This window comes from Phyllobates terribilis, unplaced genomic scaffold (genome assembly GCF_046119375.1).
Source record: "Phyllobates terribilis strain yellow unplaced genomic scaffold, ASM4611937v1 Scaffold_27__1_contigs__length_16484149, whole genome shotgun sequence".
In the NCBI taxonomy this organism is placed as follows: domain Eukaryota; kingdom Metazoa; phylum Chordata; class Amphibia; order Anura; family Dendrobatidae; genus Phyllobates; species Phyllobates terribilis.
Window position 1 is genome coordinate 13743272 of NW_027362787.1, and position 19572 is coordinate 13762843.

The 19572-nt window shown below is 45.5% G+C and overlaps 14 non-coding genes across 14 annotated transcripts; all 14 read left to right on the top strand.

Moving 5' to 3' along the window:
• Positions 1 to 55: 55 nt before the first annotated feature.
• LOC141177211 (U2 spliceosomal RNA) lies at positions 56 to 246 on the top strand. The gene has a single exon (XR_012253827.1). It is a non-coding gene; the product is annotated as a U2 spliceosomal RNA (small nuclear RNA).
• Positions 247 to 1358: 1112 nt separating this feature from the next.
• LOC141177592 (U2 spliceosomal RNA) lies at positions 1359 to 1549 on the top strand. Its single transcript, XR_012254172.1, has one exon. It is a non-coding gene; the product is annotated as a U2 spliceosomal RNA (small nuclear RNA).
• Positions 1550 to 4937: 3388 nt separating this feature from the next.
• Positions 4938 to 5128, top strand: LOC141177212 (U2 spliceosomal RNA). Its single transcript, XR_012253828.1, has one exon. It is a non-coding gene; the product is annotated as a U2 spliceosomal RNA (small nuclear RNA).
• A 1115-nt stretch (positions 5129 to 6243) lies between these two features.
• On the top strand, positions 6244 to 6434 carry LOC141177444 (U2 spliceosomal RNA). Its single transcript, XR_012254038.1, has one exon. It is a non-coding gene; the product is annotated as a U2 spliceosomal RNA (small nuclear RNA).
• A 1114-nt stretch (positions 6435 to 7548) lies between these two features.
• LOC141177215 (U2 spliceosomal RNA) lies at positions 7549 to 7739 on the top strand. The gene has a single exon (XR_012253830.1). It is a non-coding gene; the product is annotated as a U2 spliceosomal RNA (small nuclear RNA).
• A 1115-nt stretch (positions 7740 to 8854) lies between these two features.
• LOC141177216 (U2 spliceosomal RNA) lies at positions 8855 to 9045 on the top strand. The gene has a single exon (XR_012253831.1). It is a non-coding gene; the product is annotated as a U2 spliceosomal RNA (small nuclear RNA).
• Positions 9046 to 10159: 1114 nt separating this feature from the next.
• On the top strand, positions 10160 to 10350 carry LOC141177217 (U2 spliceosomal RNA). Its single transcript, XR_012253832.1, has one exon. It is a non-coding gene; the product is annotated as a U2 spliceosomal RNA (small nuclear RNA).
• A 1112-nt stretch (positions 10351 to 11462) lies between these two features.
• LOC141177218 (U2 spliceosomal RNA) lies at positions 11463 to 11653 on the top strand. Its single transcript, XR_012253833.1, has one exon. It is a non-coding gene; the product is annotated as a U2 spliceosomal RNA (small nuclear RNA).
• A 1115-nt stretch (positions 11654 to 12768) lies between these two features.
• On the top strand, positions 12769 to 12959 carry LOC141177219 (U2 spliceosomal RNA). The gene has a single exon (XR_012253834.1). It is a non-coding gene; the product is annotated as a U2 spliceosomal RNA (small nuclear RNA).
• A 1115-nt stretch (positions 12960 to 14074) lies between these two features.
• On the top strand, positions 14075 to 14265 carry LOC141177220 (U2 spliceosomal RNA). The gene has a single exon (XR_012253835.1). It is a non-coding gene; the product is annotated as a U2 spliceosomal RNA (small nuclear RNA).
• Positions 14266 to 15379: 1114 nt separating this feature from the next.
• Positions 15380 to 15570, top strand: LOC141177221 (U2 spliceosomal RNA). The gene has a single exon (XR_012253836.1). It is a non-coding gene; the product is annotated as a U2 spliceosomal RNA (small nuclear RNA).
• Positions 15571 to 16685: 1115 nt separating this feature from the next.
• Positions 16686 to 16876, top strand: LOC141177222 (U2 spliceosomal RNA). Its single transcript, XR_012253837.1, has one exon. It is a non-coding gene; the product is annotated as a U2 spliceosomal RNA (small nuclear RNA).
• A 1115-nt stretch (positions 16877 to 17991) lies between these two features.
• On the top strand, positions 17992 to 18182 carry LOC141177223 (U2 spliceosomal RNA). Its single transcript, XR_012253838.1, has one exon. It is a non-coding gene; the product is annotated as a U2 spliceosomal RNA (small nuclear RNA).
• Positions 18183 to 19297: 1115 nt separating this feature from the next.
• On the top strand, positions 19298 to 19488 carry LOC141177224 (U2 spliceosomal RNA). The gene has a single exon (XR_012253839.1). It is a non-coding gene; the product is annotated as a U2 spliceosomal RNA (small nuclear RNA).
• The last annotated feature ends 84 nt before the right edge of the window (positions 19489 to 19572 follow it).

The following is a 19572-nucleotide window of genomic DNA, read 5'->3' on the forward strand; positions in this document are numbered from 1 at the left end:
AAATGGACTTTTCAGGATCCTTGGGTGGCTCCGTAGTTTGAAACCAATTCTGGTTATCGCTTCTCGGCCTTTTGGCTAAGATCAAGTGTAGTATCTGTTCTTATCAGTTTAATATCTGATACGTCCCCTATCTGGGGACCATATATTAAATGGATTTTTAGAACAGGGAGATGGAAAAAGAGCTTGCTCTGTCCACTCCACGCATTGACCTGGTATTGCAGTATCTCCAGGACCGGTGCACCCCTTCTTTAATGCAGTTTCTAAAATCAGAAAGAATTGAATTCAATGTTTTTTGTTCATTTTGCTTGTTTGTCGGATTTTGGGATGGACTCTTTGGCTTTGCTTTTCTTCTCCTCATTGGATTTTTCATGTTCAAAGTTGCAGAAGCCAGATTACAAGCTCATTTTGGTTCAACTTCAGCAACTGTGCATTGCATTGCCATGTAATGTGATGCAATGCTATCTTTCTAGCTCTCCCTTTTTACTTCCTTTTGGATAAACAGACATATTAGGCAAGCATTTTGGAGCTTTCACCTAAATAACTACAGGTGGTGAGATAAGCTGCACAATATAATTGACCTTTCAGTATATTGTTGCACACACACCATCTATTTAGCAAATGCCCTTGTTATCAACAGCAGCCTTTTAAACTCACCTGAGCTAACAGGTATGTGCGCTGGTTACTCTGCTGCGCTTAAAATTTCTTTTTTGGTTTGCTACAATGCCTTTTCTGAAACGTTGTCTCCCTCTGCTGGAACACTGACTTCTTTCATTTAATGCCTGCAGACTATAAAAGAGAACCCAACCCAAAAAGTTTGGTTGATTAGTCTGTGGCATTCTGTTAAACTGTTGCTTATGGCGGTCTCTGTGAGCTTCTCAGCGACATTCAGCCAGCCAGGTATCCTGCCTGCAGTAGATGGAATGTGGCAATGGAACGCTGGCTGCGCGTGTCATAATAGGCTCTGAGCCTTTATATACCTGTGCACAGCAGCAGCCACCTTCAGTCTGCTGCTGGACAGCCAGCAGCAGCAGCAGGAGAGGTATGTAATCAGGAGCCCTCCTGCTAAGGGTAGACAGCTGCTCGTTCCACCCCACCCCCCGCCTTAATTGGTTCTCCTCCCTTCCAACGGTGTTGAGGCGGGTGGGAACAGCAGGGGGTGAAGGTGCTGTGTTTAAAGAGGTGGAGTTATGCAGATCTAAAACGCGTGGATTGCAGCAGCAGCAAGCCGAAAAGTGCAGGCATGTAAGGGATCTAGAGGTTGACAACATGTCTTCTTAACGGGAGTCCAGGAGCTCATCTCCACAAATGGACTTTTCAGGATCCTTGGGTGGCTCCGTAGTTTGAAACCAATTCTGGTTATCGCTTCTCGGCCTTTTGGCTAAGATCAAGTGTAGTATCTGTTCTTATCAGTTTAATATCTGATACGTCCCCTATCTGGGGACCATATATTAAATGGATTTTCAGAACAGGGAGATGGAAAAAGAGCTTGCTCTGTCCACTCTACGCATTGACCTGGTATTGCAGTATCTCCAGGACCGGTGCACCCCTTCTTTAATGCAGTTTCTAAAATCAGAAAGAATTGAATTCAATGTTTTTTGTTCATTTTGCTTGTTTGTCGGATTTTGGGATGGACTCTTTGGCTTTGCTTTTCTTCTCCTCATTGGATTTTTCATGTTCAAAGTTGCAGAAGCCAGATTACAAGCTCATTTTGGTTCAACTTCAGCAACTGTGCATTGCATTGCCATGTAATGTGATGCAATGCTATCTTTCTAGCTCTCCCTTTTTACTTCCTTTTGGATAAACAGACATATTAGGCAAGCATTTTGGAGCTTTCACCTAAATAACTACAGGTGGTGAGATAAGCTGCACAATATAATTGACCTTTCAGTATATTGTTGCACACACACCATCTATTTAGCAAATGCCCTTGTTATCAACAGCAGCCTTTTAAACTCACCTGAGCTAACAGGTATGTGCGCTGGTTACTCTGCTGCGCTTAAAATTTCTTTTTTGGTTTGCTACAATGCCTTTTCTGAAACGTTGTCTCCCTCTGCTGGAACACTGACTTCTTTCATTTAATGCCTGCAGACTATAAAAGAGAACCCAACCCAAAAAGTTTGGTTGATTAGTCTGTGGCATTCTGTTAAACTGTTGCTTATTATTATTATTATTATTATTATTTATTATTATAGCGCCATTTATTCCATGGCGCTTTACATGTGATAGGGATATACATAACAAAAGCATTTACATAATCTTAACAAAACGAGTCAGCGACTGGTACAGGAGGAGCGAGGACCCTGCCCGCGAGGGCTCACAGTCTACGAGGGATGGGTGAGGATACAGTAGGTGAGGGTAGAGCTGGTCGTGCAGTGGTGTTTACTGCAGGTTGTAGGCTTGTCGGAAGAGGTGGGTCTTCAGGTTCCTTTTGAAGGTTTCCACGGTCGGCGAGAGTCTGATATGTTGGGGTAGAGAGTTCCAGAGTAGGGGGGAAGCACGGGAGAAATCTTGTATACGAGTGTGGGAGGAGGAGATAAGAGGGGAGTAGAGCAGGAGGTCTTGTGAGGATCGGAGGTTGCGTGCAGGTAAGTACCGGGAGACTAGGTCACAGATGTATGGGGGAGACAGGTTGTGGATGGCTTTGTATGCCATGGTTAGAGTTTTGAACTGAATTCTCTGGGCAATAGGGAGCCAGTGAAGGGATTGACAGAGAGGAGAGGCCGGGGAATAGCGGGGGGACAGGTGGATTAGTCGAGCAGCAGAGTTTAGGATAGATTGGAGAGGTGCAAGAGTGTTGGAAGGGATGCCACGGAGCAGGAGGTTGCAGTAGTCGAGGCGGGATATGATGAGGGCATGCACTAGTGTTTTTGCAGAGTCTTTGCTGAGGAATGCACGGATCCGGGAGATGTTTTTGAGTTGGAGTCGGCAGGAGGTGGAAAGGGCTTGAATATGTGGTTTGAAGGAGAGATCAGAGTCCAGGGTTACCCCAAGGCAGCGAGCTTGTGGGACTGGGGAGAGTGAACAGCCATTGACGTTGATGGATAGGTCGGATGGGGGATGTGAATGAGAGGGTGGAAAGATGATGAACTCTGTTTTATCCATGTTGAGTTTTAGAAACCTGTCGGAGAAGAAGGATGAGATGGCGGACAGACATTGTGGGATTCTGGTTAGTAGGGAGGAGATATCGGGTCCAGAGAGGTAGATCTGTGTGTCGTCAGCATAGAGGTGATACTGAAAGCCGTGAGACTCTATGAGCTGTCCCAGGCCGAAGGTGTAGATGGAGAAGAGCAGGGGTCCTAGAACTGAACCTTGGGGGACACCGACAGATAGGGGGCGAGATGAGGAGGTGGTGCGTGAGTGGGAGACGCTGAATGTCCTGTCTGTTAAGTATGAGGAGATCCAAGATAGAGCCAAGTCCGTGATGCCAAGAGATGAGAGAATCTGGAGTAAGAGGGAATGGTCCACTGTGTCAAAGGCAGATGACAGGTCCAGAAGGAGGAGGATGGAGTAGTGTCGCTTGGATTTGGCATTTAGTAGGTCGTTTGTGACTTTGGTCAGGGCAGTTTCAGTCGAGTGATGCGGTTGGAAGCCAGATTGTAGACGGTCGAAGAGGGAGCAGGAGGAGAGGTGGGAGGACAGTTCAAGGTGGACATGTTGTTCTAGAAGTTTTGAGGCAAAGGGGAGAAGTGATATGGGGCGGTAGCTGGTCAGAGAGGAAGGGTCAAGGGAGGGCTTTTTGAGGATGGGTGTGATTGCGGCATGTTTGAAACATGAGGGGAAGACTCCGGTTGTTAGTGATAGATTGAAGAGGTGGGTTAGGGTTGGGATGAAGACTGAGGTGAGGTTAGTGATGAGGTGGGATGGGATTGGGTCAAGTTCGCAGGTGGTGAGGTGTGATTTGGAGAGTAAAGAGGAGACTTGACCTTCTGTAATGGTGGAGAAGTGGGGTTTGGAGGAGGATGGTTGAGAAGATATGAGGAGGGGTTGTGTGGACTTTAGGCCAAAGTTTTGTCTGATGGTGTCAATCTTCTGTTTGAAGAATGAGGCAAAGTCGTCGGCTGAGATGAGAGAAGAGGGAGGAGGTGCTGGGGGACGAAGGAGAGAGTTGAAAGTGTTAAATAGCTGTTTAGGGTTGTGAGATAGGGAGGATATGAGAGATAAGAAGTAGGTTTGTTTTGCTGTAGTGAGTGCGGACTTGAAATTAGTGAGGGATTGCTTGAATGCGATGAAGTGCTCGATGGAGTGAGACCTTTTCCATCTCCGCTCCGCAACCCTGGAGGCCCGGCGCAGTTCTTTGGTAAGTTTAGTGTGCCAGGGTTGCCTGTTGAATGTGCGAGGTGTGGTGTGTGTGAGAGGGGCGATCGAGTCTAGAGCTGCAGCTATTGTGGTGTTATATGAAGCAGCAGCAACGTCTGCATCGTGCAAGGCTTATGGCGGTCTCTGTGAGCTTCTCAGCGACATTCAGCCAGCCAGGTATCCTGCCTGCAGTAGATGGAATGTGGCAATGGAACGCTGGCTGCGCGTGTCATAATAGGCTCTGAGCCTTTATATACCTGTGCACAGCAGCAGCCACCTTCAGTCTGCTGCTGGACAGCCAGCAGCAGCAGCAGCAGGAGAGGTATGTAATCAGGAGCCCTCCTGCTAAGGGTAGACAGCTGCTCGTTCCACCCCACCCCCCGCCTTAATTGGTTCTCCTCCCTTCCAACGGTGTTGAGGCGGGTGGGAACAGCAGGGGGTGAAGGTGCTGTGTTTAAAGAGGTGGAGTTATGCAGATCTAAAACGCGTGGATTGCAGCAGCAGCAAGCTGAAAAGTGCAGGCATGTAAGGGATCTAGAGGTTGACAACATGTCTTCTTAACGGGAGTCCAGGAGCTCATCTCCACAAATGGACTTTTCAGGATCCTTGGGTGGCTCCGTAGTTTGAAACCAATTCTGGTTATCGCTTCTCGGCCTTTTGGCTAAGATCAAGTGTAGTATCTGTTCTTATCAGTTTAATATCTGATACGTCCCCTATCTGGGGACCATATATTAAATGGATTTTTAGAACAGGGAGATGGAAAAAGAGCTTGCTCTGTCCACTCCACGCATTGACCTGGTATTGCAGTATCTCCAGGACCGGTGCACCCCTTCTTTAATGCAGTTTCTAAAATCAGAAAGAATTGAATTCAATGTTTTTTGTTCATTTTGCTTGTTTGTCGGATTTTGGGATGGACTCTTTGGCTTTGCTTTTCTTCTCCTCATTGGATTTTTCATGTTCAAAGTTGCAGAAGCCAGGTTACAAGCTCATTTTGGTTCAACTTCAGCAACTGTGCATTGCATTGCCATGTAATGTGATGCAATGCTATCTTTCTAGCTCTCCCTTTTTACTTCCTTTTGGATAAACAGACATATTAGGCAAGCATTTTGGAGCTTTCACCTAAATAACTACAGGTGGTGAGATAAGCTGCACAATATAATTGACCTTTCAGTATATTGTTGCACACACACCATCTATTTAGCAAATGCCCTTGTTATCAACAGCAGCCTTTTAAACTCACCTGAGCTAACAGGTATGTGCGCTGGTTACTCTGCTGCGCTTAAAATTTCTTTTTTGGTTTGCTACAATGCCTTTTCTGAAACGTTGTCTCCCTCTGCTGGAACACTGACTTCTTTCATTTAATGCCTGCAGACTATAAAAGAGAACCCAACCCAAAAAGTTTGGTTGATTAGTCTGTGGCATTCTGTTAAACTGTTGCTTATGGCGGTCTCTGTGAGCTTCTCAGCGACATTCAGCCAGCCAGGTATCCTGCCTGCAGTAGATGGAATGTGGCAATGGAACGCTGGCTGCGCGTGTCATAATAGGCTCTGAGCCTTTATATACCTGTGCACAGCAGCAGCCACCTTCAGTCTGCTGCTGGACAGCCAGCAGCAGCAGCAGCAGGAGAGGTATGTAATCAGGAGCCCTCCTGCTAAGGGTAGACAGCTGCTCATTCCACCCCACCCCCCGCCTTAATTGGTTCTCCTCCCTTCCAACCGTGTTGAGGCGGGTGGGAACAGCAGGGGGTGAAGGTGCTGTGTTTAAAGAGGTGGAGTTATGCAGATCTAAAACGCGTGGATTGCAGCAGCAGCAAGCCGAAAAGTGCAGGCATGTAAGGGATCTAGAGGTTGACAACATGTCTTCTTAACGGGAGTCCAGGAGCTCATCTCCACAAATGGACTTTTCAGGATCCTTGGGTGGCTCCGTAGTTTGAAACCAATTCTGGTTATCGCTTCTCGGCCTTTTGGCTAAGATCAAGTGTAGTATCTGTTCTTATCAGTTTAATATCTGATACGTCCCCTATCTGGGGACCATATATTAAATGGATTTTCAGAACAGGGAGATGGAAAAAGAGCTTGCTCTGTCCACTCCACGCATTGACCTGGTATTGCAGTATCTCCAGGACCGGTGCACCCCTTCTTTAATGCAGTTTCTAAAATCAGAAAGAATTGAATTCAATGTTTTTTGTTCATTTTGCTTGTTTGTCGGATTTTGGGATGGACTCTTTGGCTTTGCTTTTCTTCTCCTCATTGGATTTTTCATGTTCAAAGTTGCAGAAGCCAGATTACAAGCTCATTTTGGTTCAACTTCAGCAACTGTGCATTGCATTGCCATGTAATGTGATGCAATGCTATCTTTCTAGCTCTCCCTTTTTACTTCCTTTTGGATAAACAGACATATTAGGCAAGCATTTTGGAGCTTTCACCTAAATAACTACAGGTGGTGAGATAAGCTGCACAATATAATTGACCTTTCAGTATATTGTTGCACACACACCATCTATTTAGCAAATGCCCTTGTTATCAACAGCAGCCTTTTAAACTCACCTGAGCTAACAGGTATGTGCGCTGGTTACTCTGCTGCGCTTAAAATTTCTTTTTTGGTTTGCTACAATGCCTTTTCTGAAACGTTGTCTCCCTCTGCTGGAACACTGACTTCTTTCATTTAATGCCTGCAGACTATAAAAGAGAACCCAACCCAAAAAGTTTGGTTGATTAGTCTGTGGCATTCTGTTAAACTGTTGCTTATGGCGGTCTCTGTGAGCTTCTCAGCGACATTCAGCCAGCCAGGTATCCTGCCTGCAGTAGATGGAATGTGGCAATGGAACGCTGGCTGCGCGTGTCATAATAGGCTCTGAGCCTTTATATACCTGTGCACAGCAGCAGCCACCTTCAGTCTGCTGCTGGACAGCCAGCAGCAGCAGCAGCAGGAGAGGTATGTAATCAGGAGCCCTCCTGCTAAGGGTAGACAGCTGCTCGTTCCACCCCACCCCCGCCTTAATTGGTTCTCCTCCCTTCCAACGGTGTTGAGGCGGGTGGGAACAGCAGGGGGTGAAGGTGCTGTGTTTAAAGAGGTGGAGTTATGCAGATCTAAAACGCGTGGATTGCAGCAGCAGCAAGCCGAAAAGTGCAGGCATGTAAGGGATCTAGAGGTTGACAACATGTCTTCTTAACGGGAGTCCAGGAGCTCATCTCCACAAATGGACTTTTCAGGATCCTTGGGTGGCTCCGTAGTTTGAAACCAATTCTGGTTATCGCTTCTCGGCCTTTTGGCTAAGATCAAGTGTAGTATCTGTTCTTATCAGTTTAATATCTGATACGTCCCCTATCTGGGGACCATATATTAAATGGATTTTTAGAACAGGGAGATGGAAAAAGAGCTTGCTCTGTCCACTCCACGCATTGACCTGGTATTGCAGTATCTCCAGGACCGGTGCACCCCTTCTTTAATGCAGTTTCTAAAATCAGAAAGAATTGAATTCAATGTTTTTTGTTCATTTTGCTTGTTTGTCGGATTTTGGGATGGACTCTTTGGCTTTGCTTTTCTTCTCCTCATTGGATTTTTCATGTTCAAAGTTGCAGAAGCCAGATTACAAGCTCATTTTGGTTCAACTTCAGCAACTGTGCATTGCATTGCCATGTAATGTTATGCAATGCTATCTTTCTAGCTCTCCCTTTTTACTTCCTTTTGGATAAACAGACATATTAGGCAAGCATTTTGGAGCTTTCACCTAAATAACTACAGGTGGTGAGATAAGCTGCACAATATAATTGACCTTTCAGTATATTGTTGCACACACACCATCTATTTAGCAAATGCCCTTGTTATCAACAGCAGCCTTTTAAACTCACCTGAGCTAACAGGTATGTGCGCTGGTTACTCTGCTGCGCTTAAAATTTCTTTTTTGGTTTGCTACAATGCCTTTTCTGAAACGTTGTCTCCCTCTGCTGGAACACTGACTTCTTTCATTTAATGCCTGCAGACTATAAAAGAGAACCCAACCCAAAAAGTTTGGTTGATTAGTCTGTGGCATTCTGTTAAACTGTTGCTTATGGCGGTCTCTGTGAGCTTCTCAGCGACATTCAGCCAGCCAGGTATCCTGCCTGCAGTAGATGGAATGTGGCAATGGAACGCTGGCTGCGCGTGTCATAATAGGCTCTGAGCCTTTATATACCTGTGCACAGCAGCAGCCACCTTCAGTCTGCTGCTGGACAGCCAGCAGCAGCAGCAGCAGGAGAGGTATGTAATCAGGAGCCCTCCTGCTAAGGGTAGACAGCTGCTCGTTCCACCCCACCCCCCGCCTTAATTGGTTCTCCTCCCTTCCAACGGTGTTGAGGCGGGTGGGAACAGCAGGGGGTGAAGGTGCTGTGTTTAAAGAGGTGGAGTTATGCAGATCTAAAACGCGTGGATTGCAGCAGCAGCAAGCCGAAAAGTGCAGGCATGTAAGGGATCTAGAGGTTGACAACATGTCTTCTTAACGGGAGTCCAGGAGCTCATCTCCACAAATGGACTTTTCAGGATCCTTGGGTGGCTCCGTAGTTTGAAACCAATTCTGGTTATCGCTTCTCGGCCTTTTGGCTAAGATCAAGTGTAGTATCTGTTCTTATCAGTTTAATATCTGATACGTCCCCTATCTGGGGACCATATATTAAATGGATTTTTAGAACAGGGAGATGGAAAAAGAGCTTGCTCTGTCCACTCCACGCATTGACCTGGTATTGCAGTATCTCCAGGACCGGTGCACCCCTTCTTTAATGCAGTTTCTAAAATCAGAAAGAATTGAATTCAATGTTTTTTGTTCATTTTGCTTGTTTGTCGGATTTTGGGATGGACTCTTTGGCTTTGCTTTTCTTCTCCTCATTGGATTTTTCATGTTCAAAGTTGCAGAAGCCAGATTACAAGCTCATTTTGGTTCAACTTCAGCAACTGTGCATTGCATTGCCATGTAATGTGATGCAATGCTATCTTTCTAGCTCTCCCTTTTTACTTCCTTTTGGATAAACAGACATATTAGGCAAGCATTTTGGAGCTTTCACCTAAATAACTACAGGTGGTGAGATAAGCTGCACAATATAATTGACCTTTCAGTATATTGTTGCACACACACCATCTATTTAGCAAATGCCCTTGTTATCAACAGCAGCCTTTTAAACTCACCTGAGCTAACAGGTATGTGCGCTGGTTACTCTGCTGCGCTTAAAATTTCTTTTTTGGTTTGCTACAATGCCTTTTCTGAAACGTTGTCTCCCTCTGCTGGAACACTGACTTCTTTCATTTAATGCCTGCAGACTATAAAAGAGAACCCAACCCAAAAAGTTTGGTTGATTAGTCTGTGGCATTCTGTTAAACTGTTGCTTATGGCGGTCTCTGTGAGCTTCTCAGCGACATTCAGCCAGCCAGGTATCCTGCCTGCAGTAGATGGAATGTGGCAATGGAACGCTGGCTGCGCGTGTCATAATAGGCTCTGAGCCTTTATATACCTGTGCACAGCAGCAGCCACCTTCAGTCTGCTGCTGGACAGCCAGCAGCAGCAGCAGCAGGAGAGGTATGTAATCAGGAGCCCTCCTGCTAAGGGTAGACAGCTGCTCGTTCCACCCCACCCCCGCCTTAATTGGTTCTCCTCCCTTCCAACGGTGTTGAGGCGGGTGGAAACAGCAGGGGGTGAAGGTGCTGTGTTTAAAGAGGTGGAGTTATGCAGATCTAAAACGCGTGGATTGCAGCAGCAGCAAGCCGAAAAGTGCAGGCATGTAAGGGATCTAGAGTTTGACAACATGTCTTCTTAACGGGAGTCCAGGAGCTCATCTCCACAAATGGACTTTTCAGGATCCTTGGGTGGCTCCGTAGTTTGAAACCAATTCTGGTTATCGCTTCTCGGCCTTTTGGCTAAGATCAAGTGTAGTATCTGTTCTTATCAGTTTAATATCTGATACGTCCCCTATCTGGGGACCATATATTAAATGGATTTTTAGAACAGGGAGATGGAAAAAGAGCTTGCTCTGTCCACTCCACGCATTGACCTGGTATTGCAGTATCTCCAGGACCGGTGCACCCCTTCTTTAATGCAGTTTCTAAAATCAGAAAGAATTGAATTCAATGTTTTTTGTTCATTTTGCTTGTTTGTCGGATTTTGGGATGGACTCTTTGGCTTTGCTTTTCTTCTCCTCATTGGATTTTTCATGTTCAAAGTTGCAGAAGCCAGATTACAAGCTCATTTTGGTTCAACTTCAGCAACTGTGCATTGCATTGCCATGTAATGTGATGCAATGCTATCTTTCTAGCTCTCCCTTTTTACTTCCTTTTGGATAAACAGACATATTAGGCAAGCATTTTGGAGCTTTCACCTAAATAACTACAGGTGGTGAGATAAGCTGCACAATATAATTGACCTTTCAGTATATTGTTGCACACACACCATCTATTTAGCAAATGCCCTTGTTATCAACAGCAGCCTTTTAAACTCACCTGAGCTAACAGGTATGTGCGCTGGTTACTCTGCTGCGCTTAAAATTTCTTTTTTGGTTTGCTACAATGCCTTTTCTGAAACGTTGTCTCCTTCTGCTGGAACACTGACTTCTTTCATTTAATGCCTGCAGACTATAAAAGAGAACCCAACCCAAAAAGTTTGGTTGATTAGTCTGTGGCATTCTGTTAAACTGTTGCTTATGGCGGTCTCTGTGAGCTTCTCAGCGACATTCAGCCAGCCAGGTACCCTGCCTGCAGTAGATGGAATGTGGCAATGGAACGCTGGCTGCGCGTGTCATAATAGGCTCTGAGCCTTTATATACCTGTGCACAGCAGCAGCCACCTTCAGTCTGCTGCTGGACAGCCAGCAGCAGCAGCAGGAGAGGTATGTAATCAGGAGCCCTCCTGCTAAGGGTAGACAGCTGCTCGTTCCACCCCACCCCCCGCCTTAATTGGTTCTCCTCCCTTCCAACGGTGTTGAGGCGGGTGGGAACAGCAGGGGGTGAAGGTGCTGTGTTTAAAGAGGTGGAGTTATGCAGATCTAAAACGCGTGGATTGCAGCAGCAGCAAGCCGAAAAGTGCAGGCATGTAAGGGATCTAGAGGTTGACAACATGTCTTCTTAACGGGAGTCCAGGAGCTCATCTCCACAAATGGACTTTTCAGGATCCTTGGGTGGCTCCGTAGTTTGAAACCAATTCTGGTTATCGCTTCTCGGCCTTTTGGCTAAGATCAAGTGTAGTATCTGTTCTTATCAGTTTAATATCTGATACGTCCCCTATCTGGGGACCATATATTAAATGGATTTTTAGAACAGGGAGATGGAAAAAGAGCTTGCTCTGTCCACTCCACGCATTGACCTGGTATTGCAGTATCTCCAGGACCGGTGCACCCCTTCTTTAATGCAGTTTCTAAAATCAGAAAGAATTGAATTCAATGTTTTTTGTTCATTTTGCTTGTTTGTCGGATTTTGGGATGGACTCTTTGGCTTTGCTTTTCTTCTCCTCATTGGATTTTTCATGTTCAAAGTTGCAGAAGCCAGATTACAAGCTCATTTTGGTTCAACTTCAGCAACTGTGCATTGCATTGCCAAGTAATGTGATGCAATGCTATCTTTCTAGCTCTCCCTTTTTACTTCCTTTTGGATAAACAGACATATTAGGCAAGCATTTTGGAGCTTTCACCTAAATAACTACAGGTGGTGAGATAAGCTGCACAATATAATTGACCTTTCAGTATATTGTTGCACACACACCATCTATTTAGCAAATGCCCTTGTTATCAACAGCAGCCTTTTAAACTCACCTGAGCTAACAGGTATGTGCGCTGGTTACTCTGCTGCGCTTAAAATTTCTTTTTTGGTTTGCTACAATGCCTTTTCTGAAACGTTGTCTCCCTCTGCTGGAACACTGACTTCTTTCATTTAATGCCTGCAGACTATAAAAGAGAACCCAACCCAAAAAGTTTGGTTGATTAGTCTGTGGCATTCTGTTAAACTGTTGCTTATGGCGGTCTCTGTGAGCTTCTCAGCGACATTCAGCCAGCCAGGTATCCTGCCTGCAGTAGATGGAATGTGGCAATGGAACGCTGGCTGCGCGTGTCATAATAGGCTCTGAGCCTTTATATACCTGTGCACAGCAGCAGCCACCTTCAGTCTGCTGCTGGACAGCCAGCAGCAGCAGCAGCAGGAGAGGTATGTAATCAGGAGCCCTCCTGCTAAGGGTAGACAGCTGCTCGTTCCACCCCACCCCCCGCCTTAATTGGTTCTCCTCCCTTCCAACGGTGTTGAGGCGGGTGGGAACAGCAGGGGGTGAAGGTGCTGTGTTTAAAGAGGTGGAGTTATGCAGATCTAAAACGCGTGGATTGCAGCAGCAGCAAGCCGAAAAGTGCAGGCATGTAAGGGATCTAGAGGTTGACAACATGTCTTCTTAACGGGAGTCCAGGAGCTCATCTCCACAAATGGACTTTTCAGGATCCTTGGGTGGCTCCGTAGTTTGAAACCAATTCTGGTTATCGCTTCTCGGCCTTTTGGCTAAGATCAAGTGTAGTATCTGTTCTTATCAGTTTAATATCTGATACGTCCCCTATCTGGGGACCATATATTAAATGGATTTTTAGAACAGGGAGATGGAAAAAGAGCTTGCTCTGTCCACTCCACGCATTGACCTGGTATTGCAGTATCTCCAGGACCGGTGCACCCCTTCTTTAATGCAGTTTCTAAAATCAGAAAGAATTGAATTCAATGTTTTTTGTTCATTTTGCTTGTTTGTCGGATTTTGGGATGGACTCTTTGGCTTTGCTTTTCTTCTCCTCATTGGATTTTTCATGTTCAAAGTTGCAGAAGCCAGATTACAAGCTCATTTTGGTTCAACTTCAGCAACTGTGCATTGCATTGCCATGTAATGTGATGCAATGCTATCTTTCTAGCTCTCCCTTTTTACTTCCTTTTGGATAAACAGACATATTAGGCAAGCATTTTGGAGCTTTCACCTAAATAACTACAGGTGGTGAGATAAGCTGCACAATATAATTGACCTTTCAGTATATTGTTGCACACACACCATCTATTTAGCAAATGCCCTTGTTATCAACAGCAGCCTTTTAAACTCACCTGAGCTAACAGGTATGTGCGCTGGTTACTCTGCTGCGCTTAAAATTTCTTTTTTGGTTTGCTACAATGCCTTTTCTGAAACGTTGTCTCCCTCTGCTGGAACACTGACTTCTTTCATTTAATGCCTGCAGACTATAAAAGAGAACCCAACCCAAAAAGTTTGGTTGATTAGTCTGTGGCATTCTGTTAAACTGTTGCTTATGGCGGTCTCTGTGAGCTTCTCAGCGACATTCAGCCAGCCAGGTATCCTGCCTGCAGTAGATGGAATGTGGCAATGGAACGCTGGCTGCGCGTGTCATAATAGGCTCTGAGCCTTTATATACCTGTGCACAGCAGCAGCCACCTTCAGTCTGCTGCTGGACAGCCAGCAGCAGCAGCAGCAGGAGAGGTATGTAATCAGGAGCCCTCCTGCTAAGGGTAGACAGCTGCTCGTTCCACCCCACCCCCCGCCTTAATTGGTTCTCCTCCCTTCCAACGGTGTTGAGGCGGGTGGGAACAGCAGGGGGTGAAGGTGCTGTGTTTAAAGAGGTGGAGTTATGCAGATCTAAAACGCGTGGATTGCAGCAGCAGCAAGCCGAAAAGTGCAGGCATGTAAGGGATCTAGAGGTTGACAACATGTCTTCTTAACGGGAGTCCAGGAGCTCATCTCCACAAATGGACTTTTCAGGATCCTTGGGTGGCTCCGTAGTTTGAAACCAATTCTGGTTATCGCTTCTCGGCCTTTTGGCTAAGATCAAGTGTAGTATCTGTTCTTATCAGTTTAATATCTGATACGTCCCCTATCTGGGGACCATATATTAAATGGATTTTTAGAACAGGGAGATGGAAAAAGAGCTTGCTCTGTCCACTCCACGCATTGACCTGGTATTGCAGTATCTCCAGGACCGGTGCACCCCTTCTTTAATGCAGTTTCTAAAATCAGAAAGAATTGAATTCAATGTTTTTTGTTCATTTTGCTTGTTTGTCGGATTTTGGGATGGACTCTTTGGCTTTGCTTTTCTTCTCCTCATTGGATTTTTCATGTTCAAAGTTGCAGAAGCCAGATTACAAGCTCATTTTGGTTCAACTTCAGCAACTGTGCATTGCATTGCCATGTAATGTGATGCAATGCTATCTTTCTAGCTCTCCCTTTTTACTTCCTTTTGGATAAACAGACATATTAGGCAAGCATTTTGGAGCTTTCACCTAAATAACTACAGGTGGTGAGATCAGCTGCACAATATAATTGACCTTTCAGTATATTGTTGCACACACACCATCTATTTAGCAAATGCCCTTGTTATCAACAGCAGCCTTTTAAACTCACCTGAGCTAACAGGTATGTGCGCTGGTTTCTCTGCTGCGCTTAAAATTTCTTTTTTGGTTTGCTACAATGCCTTTTCTGAAACGTTGTCTCCCTCTGCTGGAACACTGACTTCTTTCATTTAATGCCTGCAGACTATAAAAGAGAACCCAACCCAAAAAGTTTGGTTGATTAGTCTGTGGCATTCTGTTAAACTGTTGCTTATGGCGGTCTCTGTGAGCTTCTCAGCGACATTCAGCCAGCCAGGTATCCTGCCTGCAGTAGATGGAATGTGGCAATGGAACGCTGGCTGCGCGTGTCATAATAGGCTCTGAGCCTTTATATACCTGTGCACAGCAGCAGCCACTTTCAGTCTGCTGCTGGACAGCCAGCAGCAGCAGCAGCAGGAGAGGTATGTAATCAGGAGCCCTCCTGCTAAGGGTAGACAGCTGCTCGTTCCACCCCACCCCCGCCTTAATTGGTTCTCCTCCCTTCCAACGGTGTTGAGGCGGGTGGGAACAGCAGGGGGTGAAGGTGCTGTGTTTAAAGAGGTGGAGTTATGCAGATCTAAAACGCGTGGATTGCAGCAGCAGCAAGCCGAAAAGTGCAGGCATGTAAGGGATCTAGAGGTTGACAACATGTCTTCTTAACGGGAGTCCAGGAGCTCATCTCCACAAATGGACTTTTCAGGATCCTTGGGTGGCTCCGTAGTTTGAAACCAATTCTGGTTATCGCTTCTCGGCCTTTTGGCTAAGATCAAGTGTAGTATCTGTTCTTATCAGTTTAATATCTGATACGTCCCCTATCTGGGGACCATATATTAAATGGATTTTTAGAACAGGGAGATGGAAAAAGAGCTTGCTCTGTCCACTCCACGCATTGACCTGGTATTGCAGTATCTCCAGGACCGGTGCACCCCTTCTTTAATGCAGTTTCTAAAATCAGAAAGAATTGAATTCAATGTTTTTTGTTCATTTTGCTTGTTTGTCGGATTTTGGGATGGACTCTTTGGCTTTGCTTTTCTTCTCCTCATTGGATTTTTCATGTTCAAAGTTGCAGAAGCCAGATTACAAGCTCATTTTGGTTCAACTTCAGCAACTGTGCATTGCATTGCCATGTAATGTGATGCAATGCTATCTTTCTAGCTCTCCCTTTTTACTTCCTTTTGGATAAACAGACATATTAGGCAAGCATTTTGGAGCTTTCACCTAAATAACTACAGGTGGTGAGATAAGCTGCACAATATAATTGACCTTTCAGTATATTGTTGCACACACACCATCTATTTAGCAAATACCCTTGTTATCAACAGCAGCCTTTTAAACTCACCTGAGCTAACAGGTATGTGCGCTGGTTACTCTGCTGCGCTTAAAATTTCTTTTTTGGTTTGCTACAATGCCTTTTCTGAAACGTTGTCTCCCTCTGCTGGAACACTGACTTCTTTCATTTAATGCCTGCAGACTATAAAAGAGAACCCAACCCAAAAAGTTTGGTTGATTAGTCTGTGGCATTCTGTTAAACTGTTGCTTATGGCGGTCTCTGTGAGCTTCTCAGCGACATTCAGCCAGCCAGGTATCCTGCCTGCAGTAGATGGAATGTGGCAATGGAACGCTGGCTGCGCGTGTCATAATAGGCTCTGAGCCTTTATATACCTGTGCACAGCAGCAGCCACCTTCAGTCTGCTGCTGGACAGCCAGCAGCAGCAGCAGCAGGAGAGGTATGTAATCAGGAGCCCTCCTGCTAAGGGTAGACAGCTGCTCGTTCCACCCCACCCCCCGCCTTAATTGGTTCTCCTCCCTTCCAACGGTGTTGAGGCGGGTGGGAACAGCAGGGGGTGAAGGTGCTGTGTTTAAAGAGGTGGAGTTATGCAGATCTAAAACGCGTGGATTGCAGCAGCAGCAAGCCGAAAAGTGCAGGCATGTAAGGGATCTAGAGGTTGACAACATGTCTTCTTAACGGGAGTCCAGGAGCTCATCTCCACAAATGGACTTTTCAGGATCCTTGGGTGGCTCCGTAGTTTGAAACCAATTCTGGTTATCGCTTCTCGGCCTTTTGGCTAAGATCAAGTGTAGTATCTGTTCTTATCAGTTTAATATCTGATACGTCCCCTATCTGGGGACCATATATTAAATGGATTTTTAGAACAGGGAGATGGAAAAAGAGCTTGCTCTGTCCACTCCACGCATTGACCTGGTATTGCAGTATCTCCAGGACCGGTGCACCCCTTCTTTAATGCAGTTTCTAAAATCAGAAAGAATTGAATTCAATGTTTTTTGTTCATTTTGCTTGTTTGTCGGATTTTGGGATGGACTCTTTGGCTTTGCTTTTCTTCTCCTCATTGGATTTTTCATGTTCAAAGTTGCAGAAGCCAGATTACAAGCTCATTTTGGTTCAACTTCAGCAACTGTGCATTGCATTGCCATGTAATGTGATGCAATGCTATCTTTCTAGCTCTCCCTTTTTACTTCCTTTTGGATAAACAGACATATTAGGCAAGCATTTTGGAGCTTTCACCTAAATAACTACAGGTGGTGAGATAAGCTGCACAATATAATTGACCTTTCAGTATATTGTTGCACACACACCATCTATTTAGCAAATGCCCTTGTTATCAACAGCAGCCTTTTAAACTCACCTGAGCTAACAGGTATGTGCGCTGGTTACTCTGCTGCGCTTAAAATTTCTTTTTTGGTTTGCTACAATGCCTTTTCTGAAACGTTGTCTCCCTCTGCTGGAACACTGACTTCTTTCATTTAATGCCTGCAGACTATAAAAGAGAACCCAACCCAAAAAGTTTGGTTGATTAGTCTGTGGCATTCTGTTAAACTGTTGCTTATGGCGGTCTCTGTGAGCTTCTCAGCGACATTCAGCCAGCCAGGTATCCTGCCTGCAGTAGATGGAATGTGGCAATGGAACGCTGGCTGCGCGTGTCATAATAGGCTCTGAGCCTTTATATACCTGTGCACAGCAGCAGCCACCTTCAGTCTGCTGCTGGACAGCCAGCAGCAGCAGCAGCAGGAGAGGTATGTAATCAGGAGCCCTCCTGCTAAGGGTAGACAGCTGCTCGTTCCACCCCACCCCCCGCCTTAATTGGTTCTCCTCCCTTCCAACGGTGTTGAGGCGGGTGGGAACAGCAGGGGGTGAAGGTGCTGTGTTTAAAGAGGTGGAGTTATGCAGATCTAAAACGCGTGGATTGCAGCAGCAGCAAGCCGAAAAGTGCAGGCATGTAAGGGATCTAGAGGTTGACAACATGTCTTCTTAACGGGAGTCCAGGAGCTCATCTCCACAAATGGACTTTTCAGGATCCTTGGGTGGCTCCGTAGTTTGAAACCAATTCTGGTTATCGCTTCTCGGCCTTTTGGCTAAGATCAAGTGTAGTATCTGTTCTTATCAGTTTAATATCTGATACGTCCCCTATCTGGGGACCATATATTAAATGGATTTTTAGAACAGGGAGATGGAAAAAGAGCTTGCTCTGTCCACTCCACGCATTGACCTGGTATTGCAGTATCTCCAGGACCGGTGCACCCCTTCTTTAATGCAGTTTCTAAAATCAGAAAGAATTGAATTCAATGTTTTTTGTTCATTTTGCTTGTTTGTCGGATTTTGGGATGGACTCTTTGGCTTTGCTTTTCTTCTCCTCATTGGATTTTTCATGTTCAAAGTTGCAGAAGCCAGATTACAAGCTCATTTTGGTTCAACTTCAGCAACTGTGCATTGCATTGCCATGTAATGTGATGCAATGCTATCTTTCTAGCTCTCCCTTTTTACTTCCTTTTGGATAAACAGACATATTAGGCAAGCATTTTGGAGCTTTCACCTAAATAACTACAGGTGGTGAGATAAGCTGCACAATATAATTGACCTTTCAGTATATTGTTGCACACACACCATCTATTTAGCAAATGCCCTTGTTATCAACAGCAGCCTTTTAAACTCACCTGAGCTAACAGGTATGTGCGCTGGTTACTCTGCTGCGCTTAAAATTTCTTTTTTGGTTTGCTACAATGCCTTTTCTGAAACGTTGTCTCCCTCTGCTGGAACACTGACTTCTTTCATTTAATGCCTGCAGACTATAAAAGAGAACCCAACCCAAAAAGTTTGGTTGATTAGTCTGTGGCATTCTGTTAAACTGTTGCTTATGGCGGTCTCTGTGAGCTTCTCAGCGACATTCAGCCAGCCAGGTATCCTGCCTGCAGTAGATGGAATGTGGCAATGGAACGCTGGCTGCGCGTGTCATAATAGGCTCTGAGCCTTTATATACCTGTGCACAGCAGCAGCCACCTTCAGTCTGCTGCTGGACAGCCAGCAGCAGCAGCAGCAGGAAAGGTATGTAATCAGGAGCCCTCCTGCTAAGGGTAGACAGCTGCTCGTTCCACCCCACCCCCCGCCTTAATTGGTTCTCCTCCCTTCCAACGGTGTTGAGGCGGGTGGGAACAGCAGGGGGTGAAGGTGCTGTGTTTAAAGAGGTGGAGTTATGCAGATCTAAAACGCGTGGATTGCAGCAGCAGCAAGCCGAAAAGTGCAGGCATGTAAGGGATCTAGAGCTTGACAACATGTCTTCTTAACGGGAGTCCAGGAGCTCATCTCCACAAATGGACTTTTCAGGATCCTTGGGTGGCTCCGTAGTTTGAAACCAATTCTGGTTATCGCTTCTCGGCCTTTTGGCTAAGATCAAGTGTAGTATCTGTTCTTATCAGTTTAATATCTGATACGTCCCCTATCTGGGGACCATATATTAAATGGATTTTTAGAACAGGGAGATGGAAAAAGAGCTTGCTCTGTCCACTCCACGCATTGACCTGGTATTGCAGTATCTCCAGGACCGGTGCACCCCTTCTTTAATGCAGTTTCTAAAATCAGAAAGAATTGAATTCAATGTTTTTTGTTCATTTTGCTTGTTTGTCGGATTTTGGGATGGAC